Here is a 23117-nt window from a genome sequence, read left to right as displayed (position 1 = left end):
TGGTCCTAGCTCCTGATTAAAAACCTAACACGATACAATTCTTTTCCTTTACTCTTCTTAAGGAGTCATAAGGAAGCCACTTTAAATGTATCATAAAAGCTACATACTTGTCAGTGCACAAACTAACCATCAGACATTATGGGTAGAATTGAATATTGGTGGAGGGTGTGTCGCCCACTGGCAAGAGAACCCATGTAGGTTCTACAATGCTCCCAGTGGGGAAAGCCACCAGACTTAAGATCCAATCTAGCATTTAACTGGCTAGTGTCAGGTCTTTCCTGAGATTTAGGGCCCCAGTGGTTGAAATCCCACCCTCTGCAAAGTTGGCAGTCTCTAGTGCCCATCAGTGTCACTGAGAGTAATGGCTGGGGTTGGTAAAGATTGCAGGGAGATACATAGGATCAATAGGGACTCAAACCACTGTTGAACAAAGGGGGTTGGAAGTCAGAAGGAAAAGCTGAATCTGCCTCTCAGTGAGTTGTCCTATTCCAAATGCCAGGTCTCTCGATCAGACAATGAGCGTCTTTGAACAAGGGGTCATTCCCTGGAAGCCTGTTTCTCGGGTATCAAATGGTGACTCCCTGTCTGTCTCAGGGTGATACCAGCAGCAATGTGATGAGACCAGAATGTTGATAATTAGCATCAAAACAGGAAGGCTGTCTATGCAAGCTTCCTGCATTGAAATTGATCAATCAGAAATTGGAAGGCAGTGGTGTTTCCTTTTCATACCCTACCACCTGATTAAACACCCCACTGAACTTGTTGACAAACTAAGCAAAGAGAAATACAAAAAACCAAAATTGTATACTGTACTCCAATAGAATTGATTTCACCATCAAAATGCATTAACTGTGACGAGCTTTTACTTCCAGCAAAAGAAATCAACCTCAAAGTTGTTAACAATTATTTCTAGTTAAGTGCAACTAAAATATTGTGAACAATTATCCAATATCTGAGCTAGCGACAATTTATGGCTCTGAGGATCCATTGGAAAGGGTGAAAGTCACCAGTACCAGGACAAAACCAAATAGAACCAATTATCATTTCTCGAGATAATAAAATTGCCCCATAGATTGAATAACCTAGAAGCTAATTTAGCTTGGATCTATAAAGCAATTTTGAAAACAAATTAACGTTTCAGGCAATTAAAAGAAGCATGTTTTTTAAATACTGAGGAAGCAAGAATAATTTACTTGACACAGGTCAGAAATGGTCACTGATGTTCAAGATCATGGAGCTTCCCATATCATCTTGCATAATAATTTACTTTCAGGTGCACAACACACAAGTGGTTCTGCTTTTGATGAATGCTCAATATTTCCATGGAAACAATTAAAGCAAGAAGAGCCGGTTAGAAATTTCAGATTTAAAAACAGGTAACTAAGTAAACATGGATTTTATATTTCTTGCAAACCTGGTATTTAAAATAAATGTATACACCAAATTATTATATTTTGCTGCTGCTTTAATCCATTTCCAAAGAGATCTGTGCCAATAATATCGCATATTTCCACACTAAGGTTCTGAGAAAGTCACAAAAGTCTGAGGCTGACTGAAGATGTTTTCTAACCCTTTCTTATACATGCTGGTCACCAAGGACAATTGTTGCAAATAAATGTAAACATGCTGTGAAAAGTGATGCACATTTACATGTTCTTGATGGAAAAATCAATCTTAATTCCAAAACTTACTGAAATTATGTTTCAAAATGTGAAAGGAGAAAAAGTATTGAAGAAAACGAGTGACTTCCCTATATTTTCAATAATCTTTGGAATTATGGGTATTCCCTAAATTATTTTGCTGCCTGTTGGGAGAATAAATTGGTTTATTTGTTTTTGGTCAATAATGTTATAAATGTACCAAATTTCACCAAATACTGAGAAAGGTTATTTCCATTTGTACATTTAAAACAAACAGGTTGAAGAATTCACTTTGGTCAATTGCAATGATGGAGGATGAGTTGGCTCACTTTTTATTCAATTTATATCGAATGGTATTGATGCTGATCAGGTCAGACAAAAGACAGTTGAAAACAGACAAGAGTGTTTTTGTTTTAAATCCTAGGTTGAAGCAGAACTGCAGCAAAGAATGAAAAAGTGAAGGATGTTCATAAAATATGTAAGAACATGTTAACAGAACAGTAGAAAGGCAGAGCAGAATTATGTTATTTGACCCCTTAAGTGCATTCTGGCAGTTAAAATCTAATTATGGCCTTGAATCCACTTTCCTGTATGACCATTGTAACCCATGACTTTTTCAGTTAAAAATCTATCTGGCTTAGCTTTCAATACATTCAATGATCCATCCTCCAATGCTGTCTATGGCAGAGAATTCCAAATATTCTGGAATTCTTCTCAAGTCTGTCATAAATGAAGGCCCCTTGTTTTATTTCTTCCACAGGGGAACACATCTACTCAACATCTACCCTGTTAAGATGCTTCAGAAGATTATATGTTTTAATAATATTGCCTCTCATTCTTCGAAACTGCCTACTCATTTTTTTCCAAGAAGACAAAGCTTACTACAGGAATCAGCCTACTAAACCTTCTCTGGTATTACTACCAGTGTGCTCCTCCTAAAGTAAGGCAACCATAACTAAATACAGTATATACACTATATATAGTATTTAGGTGCAGTATCACCAATGCCCTTGACATTTTCAGGAAGATGTCCCTAACTTTTATATTGTTCTTCATCCGCCTCTGCCTGCAATAAAGGCAAAAAATCCTATCAACTTGCTGAAGTTGCATACTGACATTTTGTGATTCATGTACCCAGCTCTCTCTTTAAGTCAGCATTTTGCAGATTCTTTGTTTAGAATTTTCTGGCAAGTCCAATATTTGTTACCCATCCCTAAATGTCCACAATTTGAATGACTTGTTAGGACATTTCAGCGGATTGTTACATGTCAAGCATATTGCTGCGAGTCGGTAGTCACAAGGAGGCCAAACCAATTAAGAATGGCAGAGCTTCTTCCCTGAAGGACACAAGTAAAGCAAACATCTTTTAAAAGAAACAACTGGTGAAGATTTCATGGTCAGCATTACTGTGCTCAGCATTGAGCTCAAGATTGCATTAATTTAGTTCAAGTTCCTCCAATTGCCATTTTAGGATTTGAATCCATGTTCTGAATGAATTTTTGCACTTTTTTGCCATCTTGAAAATGATTCATTTATTCTATTTTCTGTAGTTAACCAGTCCTCCACATGTACTAGTTTACCACCCCTAAAATCATGAACTCATATAGAATGGCACCATGCCAAATGTATTTTGAAAATCATACACTTTACATTTTGCTGGTTCTCCTTCATCCACTGATCTTTTGTTAAGCCTCAATGGTCCTGCTACTTGCTACATAATACAATACATTTCAATATGTTCCCAATGATGGATGCTGCTATAATGAATAGGTTAACAGATATGTTGACCAACAATTACGAATTAAGCCGTGTTTAAAATGTATGTTCACAAAGCATTCACTTTTTGCATACCAAGTGTCTTTCAACATTTAATATATTAAATGGACTGTATAGGGCATCTCCAGAATTGGAGACAATGCTTTCGGCATTTTGTAATTATACATTTAGTAACTATTGATTGTGAAAGTGACTGCATTTAAAATTTGCACTCTCTATGAACTTTGGCATATGCGTTTTACTGTTCAGGTGGAAGATTTTAAGGACAAAATCTCACTATCGTATTAAACCAGCTCTTACATGCAAAAAAACAAGAACAAAAAAAAAAGCAAGTGAGAAAACAGTTATTTCACCAGTAATCCCTGTATAATTAACTTGTCTTAAATTCTGCTAACAGTTCATTAATAAATGTAGAAGTTAATGAGGCCTTATAATCTGTGGAAAGATGTTAGACATATTACATTATTGCCCAGTAAACTGGTGCTAGTCAGATGCAAAGAAAGGCTTGTCACTAAACTAAAGTCATCACAGTCGCTCTCTCTTATTTAGAGAGATGACTAGTGTTGAGTTTAACCTGAGGGTCACCACACCCTAGGCCAGGGACGAGGTGAAGAAGGTAGGTTCTTCATGGTAACCTCACCTGGTGTGGGAATTGAACCTGAGCTGTTGGCATTACTCTGCATTGCAAACCAGCTACCCAACTAGCTGAACTAACTGATACCCAAATCCAGTGAAAATACATGGCACAAAGCAAAATGTTGTTAATTGACTGGAAGTTTCATTCCTCATTCATTTTACACTGAAAATTAAATTAACTAGAGACACAAAGATGTACTATGTCCAAGTTAATCTAACCAGCTTTATTTTAATCATATTGGCACTTCTCTTCTCATATTGTTTCATTGCCCACAGGTTTTCTGATCTCAAGAGTATTTAAGTTTTTATTGAATATTTAGAAAGTCTAGCTGTAAAGGACAACATTTCTGCTCCTGATTCTCCATTAAGGGCAAACGGCGGAAAATAGCAAGTGTTTCATACTGTGAAAATGCAATCATGAACAACACCCTGTGGGATTCGTCTAACTGCTATTTGCTATTAGCAAATTTAATGCACCAAACCCAAACCTTTTCTTCACATTTATTCTGGTTCACATTTACTTTGATTGAAGCCGATCTTCCACTGCAGATTTAAAATTTGGCTCCTGAAGCATCTGATATTCAGATAATTTGGTGACACAAACCCCTCATAATTAATAAGGAATGGAATACATCCCTCCATATTTGAATAAGGGTTGCAAAAGCATTAAAGTATAGAATGAAGCTGGTCAACATTTACACTTTTTAAAATAAGGTACATTATATCATCAACAGATTCAAATTTATGCTATACACTTGCAACATCCTGCAGGTGCTAAGGCCAAAAAACATGTGGAATTCACGATTAAATCACATGGTGTATGTCCATCCCTCCCTAATTAAAAAAAACAAAACATTTGGTTCCAAGATATGTTCAAAACTCAGGCTCACACAGTTTCTTGTTTACCGCAAGAGGGACAAAGCCAAAATGCGATTCAAGGAAGACAGTCACAGTTTCCTTCATTTTAAAATACATGTATAAGTTTAAGGTCATCAAGAAGGCATATAGTGTGTTTCCTTCATCGGTCGGGACATCAAATATAAAAATTTGCAAGTCATGTTGCAGAATTTCATTTCATCCAAATTTGGAATACTGCGTACAGTTCTGGTCACCACACCACCAAAACGATGGAGTGATTTTGGAGAGGGAATGTGCTGAAATTGCAACACATCACCTGTCCTATCATTCTAATTGAGTTTGAATTAACTACTTAACTATTTAATTCAATTATTTGTTTTCATTTCCTGTATGTTTTACTAATCTTACCACCAGCTGCTGTATTATTTTCAACCTTAGGGATAGAATAGATCTTAACCATTTCCCAGATATTCACCAAAGAGTAGTTCTTTCCCTTTTGTAGATTTGGACCCAATTCCTACAAGGTGAAAAAAGTTCTTACAGCAAAGGAACACTTCCTTCCACTCCTTCCCTATTCCCTCACTCACTCAACTCTCACCAATCTGTTCAAATTTGTACTCAGTGTTGTTGCACTCTGAGTTGAACCTATTGAGTTAGCTCAGCCCCAACTAAGGTTAAGATACGGGTTAGTGGAGATGTAATGGCAAGGACTTAAGGGGATTTTTCAGAGTACACATTTCCCAATGGAGAACCTGTCCTTGTAGCTAGCTAAAAGAAAGTTAAACACAGTCATAGAACCATAGAGCCATAGAGATGTACAGCACGGAAACAGACCCTTCGGTCCAACACATCCATGCCAACCAGATATCCCAACCCAATCTAGTCCCACCTGCCAGCTCCCGGCCCATATCCTCCAAAATCCTTCCTATTCATATACCCATTCAGATGCCTTTTAAATGTTGCAATTGTACTAGCCTCCACCACTTCCTCTGGCATTCCATTCCATACATGTACCACTCTCTGCATGACAAAGTTGCCCTTTATGTTTCTTTTATATCATTCCCCTCTCACCCTATACCTCTGCCCTCTAATTCTGGACTCCTGCACCCCAGGAAAAAAAATTGTCTATTTATCCTATCCGTGTCCCTCATGATTTTATAAACATCTATAAGGTCACCCCTCAGCCTTCAACACTCCAGGGAAAACAGCCCTAACCTATTCAACCTCTTGGTATCAAATTTAAAGAAAAAACATGAGTTCAAAAGGTTGTGAAAAAGCATTAATTTGGAAGACTATGGAGATGCCTGAATTTCTTGTTTGAGAGGAAGTTGTTGAAAGGTCATAGGAGCAATGATTTTGGTGCAAAAGGAGGTCATTCAACCAATTGTGTCTGCACTGCCTCTCTGAGCATTTTAACTTAATACCAATCTCTTGTCTTTTTCCTGTGATTCTATTCGTTGCTTCTATTGCACATTGCTTCTATTTAAGTAATCAGCAAATTCTCTCTAGAATGTCTCAACAGAACTTGCCTCCACCACATTTCCAGGCAGTGTATTTCAGACCATAATTACTCGCTATGTGAAAAAAAACGTTTCTAGCCTTGAATTTGCTTCTTTTGAAAAATAGTTCAAAACTGTGCTCTCTGGTTCGCAACCTGTTTACAAGCAGAAACAGTTTCTCCCTTTTCCCTCTGTCTAGACCCCTCATGGTATTGAAAAACACTGTAAAGTCTCTGTTCAGCTATTGCCTTAATTTCAATTTCTGCAATTTTTCCCCATAACTGAAAGAACCATTCTTATAAACCTCTTTTTTACATTCTCCAATGCATTCACATCTTTCCATCTGAGGCAATTTGGAATTTTCTTTGACTAAAAACACTGGCTATAAGAAATCATTAATTTAAGCAAATAGTAGATGCCTGAAAGACAATAGAACAGTCTGGAATAGTTTACAAAAAAGTCACATGTCTGGGTTAATGGCTACCAGAATTTCTGATTTTTTTTGGGATGTTATTTAGAAAGGTCAGTTTAGGTATAGCTTATTAACACAGAAGCCACCCAGCTCATCCTTTCAAGGTCTATAAGAAAACCCTTTTGAGAACCCAGTGTGAGAGCTGAAAAAAGTCAATACTTCAATTCTCCTGAGAAGCTTCAGGAAGACTTGCTCCTGAACAAACAAAATGGTTTCAATGACAAGCTGTGTTTATACTCATTCGGTATACCAAGATGTCAGACTGAAAGTTATCTGCAGCATTTCAAATCTTATCATTTTGCTTCAAGAATTATTTTGGCATAGGCTTTTGTAAAAGTTAATCTCTGCAGAAAGTTCTTTTTTTTTACTTTAATTGGAATGTGTTTTAGGTTATTTAGAAAGGTTAAAATTTATATGTTCATGTTTTAAATTATATGTTAATCAGTTTTACATCTCAGTTGAATAAATGGTATTGCAATAATGAACCAATAATATTGTTGGTTAGTAAAGCATACAGATTGGGAGATATTTTTTGTATTCTAAAACCAAAATATAGATGAAATATAAACTTTGTCTTATCAGCAACTGGGCAAAATATTTAAATATATGAACTCATGGAACCAGAGAAAGATGATGCATTCTTTCAACCTCTGTCCTCAGATTATTCAAATTCAGGTGGTAGTCTGAAAATTGGATAGAATATTATAAGACATCAAAAATAATGAAAAAATTAATATGGAGAGGGAAATACAGTATGACAGATAGCTAGAAATATAAAAACGGACAGGTAAGAGTTTCTAGACATAATTAAATAAAAAGAAACAAATTAACCAAATGAGCAATGGTCCTATGGAAGCTGAATCTGGGGAATTAGTTACAGAAAATAAGGAGATGGTAAATGAATTTAATTGATATTTTCCAATAGTCTTCACAAAAGAAATTACAAATAACATCCAATAAATAACTGTAAACGAGTAAATGGAATGAAGGGATGAACTCAAGAAAATTGCAAGCACTAGTGAAATAGTAGTGAAAAAATTGTTGAAGCTGTAAATGACATGCTCCTGGATCCTGATGGACTTCATCTAAAGATTTTAAGATACGTAGTTAATGAGATAGTTGATAGTTTGGTTTTAATTTTCTAAAATTCCCTAAATTTGGGAAAGATTCAATTAGATGGAAAATAGCAAATGTAATATATCCAATGTAGGTGGGGGGTGGGCAGAAGGCAGGAAATTACAAGCCAGTTTGCTCAAGATCTCAACAGCTTTAGAAAAGATAGTCCCCAGAGGGTCATTGTTTGAAATAAGAGTCCATCATTCAAGTCAGTGGTGAGCTGAAATCTTTCCTGACCAAGACGTGAGAGTCTTTAGAAATTTATTCCACAAAAGACAGGGGAAGTGGATTCTTTGAATATTTTTAACGCAGAGGTAGAGAGATGCTTGATTTTAAACTGGTGCAAGCTTATTAGGGGTAATTGGGAATGTACAGAAATCAAATCAGCCATGATCCACTCAATGGCTGGAGGATCAAATCGGCTATTCCTGGAATAAGAGAGAGGCAGGTATTAAGGGAGATGCAAGTGGGTGGCACAGCTGTTGTTTTTGGTGTCAATGGAGAGGTATCCCTAGCAAATAATTAGGCAGCATTGAGGGCATGCAGGGTTAGTGGTCTTTGGGGTTGAGCTGGGTGACAGAGAATAAGGGAAGATGTTCTAGGAAATAGTCAGAGTGGTGGAGCATAAACCTTGGTGGGTGGTAGGTATAATAGCAGAGACAGAACGAGTGTGAGATATTGGAGAAAATATGGTGGCTCTTACTATGTCAGAGTAGAGAAGGACAATAATCTTCCACCTACACTTCTGTGTTTCCCTAAATGGCTGAAAATGCCCTAACCCAGGAGGCAACTTCAGACCAGGCTAGCATGATCTGGCATCATGACTTCCACTGCTAACCCTTGGAAGTCCCATCCTTGTGCCATTGCATCTAGGTATGTGCTTACATAGCGGGGTTCTGAATTGCACCTGTCTGCCATGTCTGGGGCAAATGTCAGGAACTGTACAGGGCAGCTTTGGCTGAAAGTGTTTCTCTGAGTGCACAACAGGCTTTTAGAGATAGCAAAAGGGCAAAGAATGCCAATGAATGTTAGAATATGCACTGAGTGACTTGATGGAGACCAGAGGGGCTTGGTAGATAGTTAATGAGGAGAATTTGATAAGAAAGGCTTTGCTGCAGAAATCCCTCTTAAAAATACTCAAACTTAGCCAAATAACCATAACATTCAGCCCATTAAGGTGCAGGAAGAGAAAGAGAGGAGATTCATGTCTACTATCTAAATTTTAATTGAATATTCTGCCTTCTTCTCCCTTTTCTAAAGGTTTCCACATACAAGTTAGAGTGGAGGTAGGTTGAACCAATGCATTTTTCAGAATAAGTAGAACCGCTCTTAAAATATTCTTTAACATGAAAGAGCACTGCATCCATTTGACAAAATGTCAACTGTATTGCTGTTTCACCTTAATAAAATCATACTGTGTCAAATAAATTGCCTTAAATTTCTTTAATTGTCCTTCAGGCGAAGTTTCATCTTAAATATGTTCTCTAAACAAGTCCATTGTCATACTGAATGGTGAACCAAATTAAAAGCATGTTGAATTATATAAATAAAGCCTTCCTAACCATTACTGTACTAATTGCAAGCCATCAGGGCCACAGGCTAGAGTTAGCTCATTAGGAGGCTATAAATATTTCAACTTAAATGAAAGGGTCTAAGACTCCTTGCCAAAAAGAATATGAAAAGTTAGAGAAATGAAGAAGATGACTGACTTCAAAAAGAATAAATTCTATGAACGTGTGGAAGAGTGAGAAAATGTGGACAGAAATTAAAATCGTATGATTGTGACAGCCAGATACAGGAATGTAAATTTGATATTCAGAAGTACAAGTTCTTTAAGATCAAACGAGGTAAGGTTCAAATCACTCATTCTGATAATGCTGCCAGTATAGAAGGCAAATCTACACAGAAGTATATGATCCAAAAGATCTGGTTAGTTCCTCCAAGGATGGTACCTCTTCACTCTAATTGCTTAAGAAATTAGCATAACTGTCCCAGGAAAAAGTGAAGAAACCAACTCAAAGTGTCAACTCACAATTACGAGGTCATACAAGTTCTGGATATCTTTCTTACAATAAGCCTATCCAGCTATCCAAGGCTATTCATTATCTAAGGAGACTAACTCTAAATTAATCACAGTTGTTGAGCTCAAATGCAGATAGAGTCACAGAGACGTACAACACAGAAATAGACCCTTTGGTGCACCTCGTCCATGCCAACCAGATATCTGAAATAAATCTAGTCCCATTTGCCAGCACTTGGCCCATATCCCTAAAAGTAAAAACAATGACTGCAGATGCTGGAAACCAGATTCTGGATTAGTGGTGCTGGAAAAGCACATCAATTCAGGCAGCATCCAAGGTGCAGTAAAATCGACGTTTCGGGCAAAAGCCCTTCATCAGGAATACCTGATGAAGGGCTTTTGCCCGAAATGTCTATTTTACTGCTCCTTGGATGCTGCCTGAACTGCTGTGCTTTTCCAGCACCACTAATCCAGAATCATATCCCTAAATCCTTGCTATTCATCTCTACATCCAGATGTTGTTTAAATGTTGTAATTGTACCAGCCTCCATCATTTCCTCTGGCAGCTCATTCTATTTCAACCTTTACGTGAAAAAATTGCCTCTCAGGTTCCTTTTAAATCTTTCCCTTCTCAACTTAACGCTATTCCCTCTAGTTTTGGACTTCCACACGCGGGGAAAAGACATTGTTTATTTGCCCTATCCACGTCCCTCATAAGTTTATAAACCTCTATAAAGTCATCCTTCAGCCTCTGACACTCCAGGAAAAATAACCCCAGCCTATTCAGCCTCTCCCTATAACTCAAGCCCTCCAACTCTGGCAACATTCTTATAAAAGTTTTCTGAACCGTTTCAAGTTTACAATACCCTTGCTAAAGCAGGAAGACCTGAATTGCACACAGTATTCCAAAAGTGGCCCAACCAATGTTCTGTATAGCCTCAACATGACCTCCCAACTCCTATACTCAATGCACTGACCAATAAAGGAAAACATACCAACGCCTTCTTCACTATCCTATCTACCTGTGACTCTACTTTCAAGGAATTGTGAACCTGCACTCCAAGGTCTTTTTGTTCAGCCACACTCCCCAGGACCTTGCCATGAGGTGTATAAGTGCTACCCTGATTTGAGTTTTCAAAATGCAGCACCTCACATTTATCTAAATTAAACTTCATCTGGCACTCCTCGGCCAATTGGCCAATCAGATCAAGATCCCATTGTATTCTGAGGTAATCTTTGCTGTCCTCTAATTTTTGTGTCATCTGCAAATCTACCATCCAAATCTCCAATGTTCATATCCAAATCATTTGTATAAATGACAAAAACAGTGGACCCAACACTGATCCTTATGGCACACCGCTGGTCACAGGCCTTCAGTCTGAAAAAAACCCTTCCATTATCACCCTCTGTCTTCAACCTTCAAGCCAGTCTGTATCCAAATGGTGAGCTTTCCTTGCATTCCATATACATAAATGATCTGGAATAGGGCACTGTTGGTATGATCAGCAAGTTTGCAGATGACACGAAGATTGGTGGAGTAGCAGAAAGCATAAGGGTGGCAGATGGATTTCAATCCAGACAAATGTGAGGTGATGCATTTAGGCAAGACAAATTCTAGAGCGAATTATACAATTAACAGAAGAGCCTTGGGAAAAATTGATGGGCAGAGAGATCTGGGAGTGCAGGTCCATTGTACCCTGAAGGTTGCTGCACAGATGGATAGAATGGTCAAGAAGGCATATAGTATGCTTGCCTTCATTGGACGGGGTATTGAGTATAAGAGCTGGTAAGTCCTGTTAACATTGTACAAGACATTGGTTTGGCTGCATTTAGAATACTGTGTACAGTTCTGGTCACCACATTACCAAAAGGATATGGATGCTTTGGAGAGGGTGCAGAGAAGGTTTACGAGGATGTTGCCTGGTATGGAAGGTGCTGGCTATGAAGAAAGGTTGAGTAGGTTAGGTTTACTTTCATTAAGAAAAAGCAGATTGAGGGGGGACCTGATTGAGGTTATAAAATCATGAAGGGTATAGACAGGGTGGATAGAGACAAGCTTTTTCCCAGGGTGAAGGATTCAATAACAAGAGGTCAAGCTTTCAAGGTGAGAGGTGGAAAGTTTAAGGGGGATACACGCGGCAAATACTTCACACAGAGGGTGGTGAGCGTTTGGAATGTGTTGCCAGCAGAGGTGGTAGAGATAGGCACGGTATATTCACTTAAGATGCATCTGGATAAATGCATGAGTAGGTGGGGAGCAGAGGGATACAGATGCTTAGGAATTGACTGACAGGTTTAGACAGCACATTTGGATTGGCTCAGGCTTGGAGGGCCAAAGTGCCTATTCCTGGGCTGTTAATTTTCTTTGTTCTTTGTTCTTTTATCTAATCTTTCTAATCAGTTTACCATGAGGTACCTTGTCAAACGCCTTACTGAAGTCAATATAGGTCACGTCCACTACTCTGCCTTCATCAATCCTTTTCATCACTTCAAAAAATTCAAATAAGTTATTTATAACCATCAGACAAATTAATGCTAAGTTATCATAGCATAACTGAGTTGGTAATCTCCATTGATACTTGTAATTTATCCCATTTACTAAACAAGTGAGTATTCTGACTTTGAGGTTATAAAACAAATTATTTTTTAATTTATAAATTTATATCCAACTTCTTTAATGATCTGGCAAGAAAAATTCTAAAAGAATTCATCCATTCAGTAATTAAGAAAATCTGATGGGAGATTGGTAGATATAAATGTCTTACATACTGTGGACATATGACACCTTGGAAAGCTGTCATTCTCTCCTGGACATAGACTGGACTGTAAACTCCAAACAGTTTACTCAATGAATAATTCAAATGAGTAGGTTTAGCTGCCCTCTACAAATAATTGGGTTAGGAGATCAATCCCAATGTTTTTACGATGGATAAAAACTATGGTTGTTCGGAGGGGGGGAAACGGGGTGGTGGTGGTGAAGAAACAACAGGATAGATAGTTGCTATGGATTCATGGGAATCAATTGGGATAACCATTAGGCCAACATAAGCATCCTTCATGAAGCTATGTTTCCTTGTATTGAAGCTCTGCTCCTGAAGAACCATATCTGATGGATGGTTCATCTCTTCTGAATGCCTGAAGGCCACTTCCCTTGTTTGGTTCCCTTCTCTCAGTTTTCCAGTAGCGAAGGCTCAGAGTGGCAGTCAAATAGAAAAAGTATAAAGATATTTTCAAGGTCACCTTAAAGCATTGGAGGCATTCATACCACTGACTGGGATGAGATGGCATGGCACTCCTTGATCCACCAAAGCCTAAGCCACTCTAAGGCTCAGCATCTCAGCTATGAGATGGAACAATGACAGCAGAGGAAAGAGAAAGAAGACAATCTTGGTACGCAAGTTCTATTTCCCCAAGAATTAACATGCTTTACTGACTAAAAAAAATGGGCCCAAAAGTGGACTTCTCAGTCATCTGAGGACTCACCGAGCCTGACAGACATCACACTTGATTTCGAGGGATTGCCGTCAGTCTGACAAATTTGCAAAACAGTTTGTGAATTTTACATGAACCCTCAAAATGAATGCCTCATTCCAACCAGCATATCCAGAAAGATTTGTGATTTGTAGTCATCTTTTGATAGAAATACAGAACAGACCATTTTCACCTATTTGCATGACGATTTCTTTTGAGAAAAAGACAAAAGAAAATACTTTCAGGAGTGATATAAACTATTATCTTTATTTTATGAATCAATCCTTCAAACTAAGGCATCAATTCTGCAAGTCAATCTTTCATTCTTTTACTTTTTGTGTATTGCAGTAAATTTCCAATAACATAAAAGGAGTAGGTTCTAGTAGGCACAGTTGGAATTCTATTAGAATTTGCTTATGATGTTAAACTGGGACTAGACAATGAAAGAACAAAGGAGATTGCAGGAAAACAGAAGAGTGAGTCAGGAGGCTGTTGTTGCTGTAGTTTGATGCAGGGAAATGTTAAAGACACATTTTGGGGAACGGAAAATGAGTCTACATCTACCTTAAACAGGGCGCCGTTAATCAGACTGGAGGAATGGAGTGATCCAGGATATAGATATACCAAATGGCTTATAGGCATATGCTCAGGGAAATGAATGTAATGGAAAGATGAAAGAAATTGATGATAAATCAGGCTGCAATTGAAATATTGCAAATGTGGGTGCATTTTGAGTAGGACGTTCAAGCTTTGAAAATGACACAATGAAGATTCCAGAAAAGAACTATACTTGTGGAAAATATCAATAAATATTGGACTTTATTCACTCAAACACAAAATAAATGGAAATTGAATCTACCTGGGGTTTTCAAAATTTTAATATATAATTAATCAATCAAATACTAAAGACAGCAACCTAAAAAAACTAAAGCTAGATTTGTTTTCTCACAGTGGAATACTGTAACATAGAATTAGTAACTATTGAAACAAAGACAATGGTTTAATTAAACAGAGATCCGAATAAGTCTTTGAATCTAAAATATATGAAAAAATACAGAGCAGATGACAGGGAAAACAATTAAAGGAAATAATTCCCTGAAGAGCTCACACTGTGGCAGGTGAATTGAGCAGAATGACCTCCTCCTATGTTGTAATGCAAGTGATAAATACATGAATGAGATTTTAATTTCACAAAATAAATTAATGTATTTTGCATGGTCTGTTTGGTCTTTTTTAATTACAACCCAATATAGCTCAAAGAATTAGTTCGTAAAAAGAATGCAGTGAGCTCCAGCAAAAGAAGTGTGGCTCAGCCTTTTAACTGCCATTCTTATATCTACTCATAGATCAACATCAGCCTTTGAAAGAATAACGATACAAGTGAGCGTGCTGTTTTCTCAGAGCTGAGCCAGTTTTTCCATGGATACAGACTGCACCCAAAGTCATTTTTGCCCCATAACAATACTAACTTATGATGAGCATCTTCAGTTGCCCTTGGAGAGGCTTTGTTCTTTGACTGCTGCTGGTGGCTTGGAAACTAGCATAGAGAAATTTTTAAAAAGATGGACCAGAGAAATCAGGACGATGTATTAAAGACAGAAAATGATTCAATCATATAAATACTGCAGGATGCATCGGAATGACTGGAGTTGATTTTAACATACCTCCACCCTAAATTCATCAGATTTAATGGAGGATGGTAAATTGGAAATAAACTATTTCCATTTTAAAAATGCCATGCTCCTTGGACTTTACACTAAAACATTGCTTCCAAGATGCAAATATATCCCATTAGTGATCACACACACACAATAAAAATGTAGATGTGATGTGTGTATATCTCAGGAATTGATTTTTAGCAAGAAGTTATTTGAGGAGAATCAGAATTTGCAATGCCTGTGTCTCAACAGTCTCAAACATCTTGGCTCAATGTCAGTGTTTCTATACCTTACTGTTGAAGATAGGAACCTTGTACAACTTCCAAATAGTATGGTTTCTTTGGGAATACATGTTTCATGATCAAACAAGCCCTGGGGAGTCTTCCAAAACAAAGAGACCTAGGGATGCAGGTGTATAGTTCCTTGAAAGTGGAGTCACAGGTAGCTAGCTCAGTGTTTAGCACTCATGCCTTCATTGATCAATGCACTTAGTTGAGACGTCATGTTGTGGCTGTATGGGCCATTGGTGAGGCTACCTTTTAGGCCACTGGTCTCCTTACTATAGGGAAAATGTTGAGAAACTTGAAAGGGTTCAGAAAAGATTTCCAAGGATGTTGCCATGATTACAGGGTTTGAGTTATAGGGAGAGGCTGAATAGACTTGGACCTTTCTCCCTGAAGTGTTGGAGCCTGAGGTGTGACCTTATAGAGGTTTACAAAATCATAAGGTGCATGGATAGAGCAAATAGACAACGCCTTTTTTTCCCAAGGTAAGGGAGTCCAAAACTAGAGGACATCAATTTAAGGTGAGAGGGGAAAGATTTAAAAGGACCCAAGGAGCAACATTTTCACGCAGAGGATGGTTCAGGTGTGGAACCAGCCAGCAGAGCAGGTGGGTGAGACAGGTACAACTACTAAATTTAAAAGGCGTCTGGATGGGTATATGAATAGGAAGAGCAGAGAGATATGGGTCAAATGCTGGCAAAAGGGACTAGATCAGTTTAGGATATCTGGTCAGCATGGGCTCGTTGAACCAAAGGGTCTGCTTCTATACTGTGTAACTCCATAACTTGTGCACATACCTCCATCAAATCAATGAGTCATAAAGTTATAGATTCATGCAGCAAGGTGTTACAACATGGGGGAAACCCCCTTCCCTGCTAATTTAAACCGGCAACACAGAAAAGATTTACCAGTGCTGTAATCTGTTAAAATTCAAGAGGCAAAAAGCTATCCCAAAAATGACTATTTAAAGTAAAAATTTAATTTTTAAAAATCTAACAGAGAATAATTAACTAACACCTATTTATCTAAACCTATCTAGTCTGATAAAAGCTCTGATTAAGATTTATAGAAATATTCAAATTTCAAAACCGGCCAGCTGTCAAATCTTCTCTTGGCATTTTCCTCTGTAGATTTGCTCTCCAGGTTGGTGTCGATCTTTATTCCTGTGCAAACTCCTTCTCCAGATAGGTACCTCTCAGAGAGTTCTTACTAGCAGCCTACATCTGTAGGTCTTTTGGGAGTTTTCCTCCATCTGTTCAATTTTTTTCAATTTTATACTCCAAAGCATCAGATCATTTTATTGGTGTTAATATTGTCAAAATAGTAAATTCAAACTTGATTGGAGTTTGGTATTTTGGGGAATAATTTAAACTGATTGGCTGAATTTAAATGTGCTTTTTTGTCTCCAGGCAACCCAGCCAATCTAGTTGTTTGACCAAATGTTACACTGTTACCTTGTTCTGAACACTTGGGACCGTATCAGGTAGCTCTGCTATCTTTGAACTCTCTTAGAGATATAGTACCCCTTACACCTTCATAACAAAGGAAACAGACTCTTTGGTTCAACATGTCCATGCCAACCAAGTTTCCCAATCTAAACTAGCATTTAGTCCATATCCCTCTAAACCTTTCCTCTTCATGTAGCGACATAAATGTATTTTAAATGTAACTGTCTACCAGTTCATCTGGCAGTACATTCCACACACAAACCACTTTCTATGTGGAAAAAATTGTCCCCCCCCCCAGATCCCCCCTCAAATCTTTCTCCTCTTACCCCAAAAACAAGTCCCCCAATTTTGAAGTCACTTATGCTCGGGAAAAGACCCATGTCACTCATCCTATTTATGCTCCTCACAATTCTAAAATATTTCCAAAGTCAGCCCTCCAGCCTACCCATTGCCTCCCCACAGCTCAAATCCTCTCGTCCTGCCTCCATCCCATCAACTGACAGCTAAACAAATTGTAAATAAAGAACAAGCAGTTCCTTCTTCCCTTTTTTCAGGGGCCGCTTGATCTGCCCTAGATGGTTCTCCAGAACATAAAATACATTCTTCTATATCATGCATTGACAGCTTATTGACCAGGGTTAAACTTGGATTTGATGCACATTCCCCTATTTAAACAATCAAATAAGCAAAAGAAAATCACTGCACCAAGCTGTATAACTGCAATCAAAATATTATTCTTTGTACATGAATTCTAAACTAAAACACAGATTTCACTTTATAGCTTCTGAAAAAATTGATTCCTGCCCGCTGTCAATCACTGTGGAGTACATAATTCAAACAACAACTCAGAGTACCTTGTGTGAGTGTGCAGGCTATTTAACTGCAGGAAGCATCACAGTCACATATGATTCTCAACCCATATCAATATAATTTGCATGCGCTAATGCACTGTAATCCACGTGAAGAAAACATATCAATTTATCCCACTCAATTAGAGTCAATTGTGGCAGACCGATGTCTTATGTAGATTTAGGTACACAGCTGCATAAACGTGAAGGAGGAATGTTGCACGAAAGCCCTGAAAAAGATATTCTCACGCCATTTAGTTTGATGCACAGTGGAGTAGAATTGCAGTGCAGTATTAAACCTAGTTTTATGAATGCTCCAGGGTGTAAAGCACAGCAATTTCACCCACATATGAGAAGTTGATTTGGAATCAAATAAGGTGCCATCTAACTTAAATTGATTCTTTGACTGCTAATATACATTTTATATAAGAATATAAACATATAAGAATTTCATTTGTCGTGAATGTTATTATATTTTGGTATTCACTGCCATAGGATCTATAACAGGTAGAATACATGAAGAAGAAAATGGCTAGTTGGTCCAGCCAGCTTGTTTCTATTCATGCTACTATACGCATTACATTAAGCAACTCACTAACAAACTAAAACTATATAATGGCCTGGAAAAGGCAAAAAAAAGGGTTAAAAAAAAACACCGCCCAATTTAGAGGCAAAAAGCCTAGAAAATTCCTTTCTGACACTTTAAGGCGATCAGAAACAATTAGGGAGTTCACAATATTTCTCTTCAATGAATGCTTATGGAACATTCAATTCAATCTGTGAGGTTTGAAGGGTTTATACTAACAGAGACTGCATCAATCACCTGCAGAGCCAGTACAAATCCAGACTGGCAAACAAGAAGGAGTTTCATTTTGAATCAGCTGGAGAAGATTTTCTTTCTAACATTTACTTCAGGGAATTCTATTTACATTAGTTGCAGATTTAAATTAGAACTTCAGTGTAATTTCTCTGTTAAACTTGTATTGCTAGTAAGGATCAATTAACACTGTTACAGCATCTTAATATTTAAACCAGGCTTGGCTAATGATAAATTTTGCAGCAGCACCATTATTATTTTGTGGAAGTAAAGGAGATCATAAAATTGCGAGCCTAAATATGTTCAGTCAATGCGTTGATAAAAGTCAATGGACAAAGATCAATAGCTTACTGAAACCATGTCAGATTATTGATTTATGAGTCGCACTGTAATCTGCTCATCTGTTCTACCTTACAAGACATTCACTAACAATATCGCTTAAAACAACAAAGATGCAGAAACCTCATCTGAGGCACAGCAAGACTGGATAGAAACAAAGGACAGGTTTTTCCATTTTATAAACTAAGTATGGGAGTGAGGATTTTTAAGGGTGGAGGTGAAGATTATCAGATAAGCTATGATCCCATTGAATGGTAGCATAGGCTCTGAGGGTTGAATGGCCTACTTCCCCTCCTATACCTTATGGTCTAACTGCTGCCCCACAATCAAAATGGCCCAACAGACCAAGTGCCAATCAGGTACTTAAGTGTTGATCGATAGGCTTCTCAACCAATCAGGTCCTGTGGCCAAGCGGTTCTTCTTCACCTGTGAATACCAGCCAAAGGGAGGCCAGCATCATGGTGAGTTGTAATGATGCACCCAAGGCCAAGAGCGCTGGCTGAAAAGCAGCCATGAAGACTTTGACATTTGAAAAGGTCAATTATTTTCTTCGAGGAGATCATGGTGTGGAGTTCACATGAAGAGAGGGATCGGGGTGTGAGAATCAAGGATAGCCGGGTAGCTCTCTCTGTGGTGCCAACCCAGTCAACTATTGGGTCCTTTTACAAGGTCTCCATCTTACTCTCTGTACATTCAGTTGGTGGTCATTTGGTTAGCAAGCAGCCAACCATCCAGCTAGGCAATCACTTAATCAGCTATTGAGTCTCTCACTTCTTAGCTGTCGAAACTTGAGACAATGACACAAAACTAGTAGGGAATTATTTTCATTTTAACATATGCAGCCCATGTGGAGATGGGCCGAAAAGAAGAAAGGACTTCCACTTGGGGACAGGCAAGTCTTCCAGCCCAAATTAGGTTCTTTTGTACACATTACATATTCAAATGTGCCAAATGACAAATTTTAGAGGTGGTAGCTTGGAATTCTGCTGAGAGCTTCTGGATTTCAACTTCCAGGTACCATATTTAAAAGAGATTGGAGAGCAGTTCACTCTCTGCAACCCAGGCAATGCTAAAAGGCAGTCCATTGCTTTAATGATGCCACTGGAGATTCTCCTGCAGTTAGTGCATGAGGGATGCGATGTACTGTTTCCAAGGGATGACAACAAGAGGCCAGCCAACTCACATTTGTTTACAAAAGGTAAAGTTATCATAGTTTTACCAGATAATAGGGTTGCTCTCTCACTTATGAGAGATGACTGGTGAGTTCACATGAGGGGAGAGGTTGAGAAAACAAACCCATTGAAGAAGTGAACCCATGATGTTGGTATCATTCTGCATTGCCAACTAGACATCCAGATAACTGAGCTAAACCAGCCTCTTAATAAGCTTAATTACACTCACAACCATAACTTTGGGAGTGACATCTCTATAAGTATTATCAATGTAGGCATAATGCTCATTTGCCAAATACAAATGTCTCTAATGCTTCCTCCTTCAGCAGGAGAATATTCACAGCCAGTGCAAGTGGACATAGACAGTGGGGTACATACATGATATAAGGCTCCTTACCTCCTTCAATGAGTGAGGCACTGAGCTTGCAGATGGGCAAAGAGAAATATGACTATGTTGATGGGGAAATTGGATATGTCCAACCATGTAGTGAGAATTCCTCCAAAAAGTTAATACCAGGGTCTCATATCAGTGAGTAAAGCTCTGACAGTGGCCCACAGCTAGCACAGAATGTTACAGGTGAGGCTTTCAATAAAAACATAGGAACATATAAACATAAGAAATAGGAACAGGAGTTGTCCATCTGACCCTTCGAACCTACTACAATGAGATATTTGCTGATCTTTTGTGGCCTCAGCTCCACTTACCACCCTCTCACAATAACCCTTTATTCCTTTACTGTTCAAAAAATTATCTATCTTAGCTTTAGAAACATTCAATAAGGAATCCTCAGCTAATTCCCTGGACAGGGAAATCCACATGGAATTTCACCCTCTGGGTGAAGAAGTTCCTTCTCAATTCGATCCTAAATCTGCTTGCCCTAAATTTGAGGATAGATCCTCTTGTCCAAGTTTCACCCATGAGTGGAAACATCCTCTCTACTTTTATCTTATCTATTCTCTTCATAATTTTATATGTTTCTGTAAGATAACCCCTCATTCTTCTAAATTCCAATGATTATAATCCTAGTCTACTCAAGTCATTTCTCATAAACCAAACCCCTCAACTCCGGAATCAACCTAGTAAACCTCCTGTGCATCACCTCTAGTGCCAACATTTCCTTTCTCAGTAAGGAGACCAAAACTGCATGCAGTACTCCAGGTGTGGCCTCACCAGCATCCTATACAGTTGCAAAATAACCTCCCTGCTTTTAAACTCAATCCCTTTAGCAATGAAGGACAAAATTCAAATTGTCTTCTTTATTACTATTGCACCTGCAGACCAAACTTCTGTGATTCATGCACAAGGACACCCAGGTCAGGTCTTTCTGCACAGCAGTGTGCTGCAATTTTTTGCCATTCAAAAAATATTCCTTTTCACTGTTATTCCTATCAAAATGGATGAATTCACATTTATTAATATCGTACTCCATCTGCCAGACTTTTGCCCATTCATTTAACTGATGTAGCTTCCTCTACCAAGTTTCACAGTCCTCTGCACACTTAGCTCTACCACTCATGTCAGTGTCATCTGCCAACTTTGACACACTACATGTGGTTCCCAATTCCAAATCATCTATGTAAATTGTGAATAATTGCAATCCCAACACTGATCCCTAAGGCACACTGCTAGTCACTGATCACCAACCAGAAAAACACTCATTTATCCTCACTCTTTGTTTCCTGTTAGTTAACCAATCCTCCATCCATGCTAATACATTACTCACAATGCCATGCATCGTTACCTTATGCAGCAGCTTTTTGTGCAGCACCTTGTCAAATGCCTTTTGGAAAAGTAGATACACCACATCAACTGGGTCCCCGTTGTCCACCGTGCTTGTAATGTCTTCATAGAATACCAGTTGATTAGTTAAGCATGACCTGCCTTTCATGAACCCACGCTGCGCCTGCCTGACATTACAATTAGATGCCTTGGCCATTTCCTCATATCCCATTACTAAATACCCCTTCTCATCCTGTAAAGACCAATGTTTACCTTAGCCACACCTTTTCATTCTATATAGATGTCTTGCTATTTCGTCCTTGATAATACATTCAAACTTTTTCCCCACTACAGAATTAAAGCCAACCAACTTATAATTCCCTATCTTTTGTCCATCTCCTTTCTTAAAGAGAGGCGTCACATTTTCTGTTTTCCAATCTGCTGTAACTGACCCAGAGTCCAGCGAATTTTGGAAAATTAACACACGTGCATTTGCTATTTCACCCCCCATCTCTTTTAGCACCCTGGGATGCATTCTATCAGGGCAAGGAGACTTGTCTACCTTTAGCTCCATTAGCTTGCCCAACACTACCTTTTTGGTGATAATGATTGTCTCCAGGTCTACATCTACCTTCATCGCCTTGTCAATCATTGGTACGTTAGTCGTGTCCTCCACTGTGAAGACTGACACAAAATACCTGTCCAATGCCTCTGCCATTTCCTCATATCCCATTACTAAATTCCCCTTCTCATCCTGTAAAGGACAAATGTTTACCTTTTACGTCCTTCTTGCTCTATGTATTTATAGAAACATTTACTCTCTGTCCTTATATTCTAAGCTAGTTTACTCTCTAGTGGAGGGGAATAGATCAAGGGAATATTCTTGAGCACCTGTCTATTGTTACTCTTCCCTGCCAGTGTGCAATGACACCATCCACACCCGGAAGACTGCTGTACAACAGGTCTTGCATTAGCTCGATACACCTTCTAGATTTGGCTATGAATGAACTGATAGGTATGCAGATGAGCTGATAGAGATCATGTGCAGCCTACAGCAAAGATCAGAGGAGTCGGCCCAAGTTCTATGATATAGTGGCTAGACTTCAAGAAATCTCACGTGAAAATCAGAGTAGGTACATGCCAACTTCATGCTGTTGGACACAACTTAATGCTTGCTGTTGGACACAAGGAACTAGCATCTCAGGATATGTTCCATTGCTACCAGCCATATATACCTCATGTCAATGGACATTGACATCTGATATGTGCCAGCCTTGAAGAAGACTCATGGTACATCTCTGATCCATTTATAATTGTGCTTGCACTTCAATATTCACCGGTAG

At 38.4% G+C, this 23117-nt stretch overlaps 1 protein-coding gene across 2 annotated transcripts in view; it reads right to left on the bottom strand.

Annotated features, from left to right (window-relative positions):
* Positions 1 to 23117, bottom strand: part of LOC140483808 (receptor-type tyrosine-protein phosphatase gamma-like) — a 706675-nt gene that overhangs the window by 413899 nt on the left and 269659 nt on the right. The window lies entirely within an intron of this gene.

Source organism: Chiloscyllium punctatum, chromosome 12 (genome assembly GCF_047496795.1).
Source record: "Chiloscyllium punctatum isolate Juve2018m chromosome 12, sChiPun1.3, whole genome shotgun sequence".
Lineage (NCBI taxonomy): Eukaryota > Metazoa > Chordata > Chondrichthyes > Orectolobiformes > Hemiscylliidae > Chiloscyllium > Chiloscyllium punctatum.
Note: the sequence above shows the minus strand (reverse complement) of the source record. Positions and strands in the feature narration are given on the sequence as shown.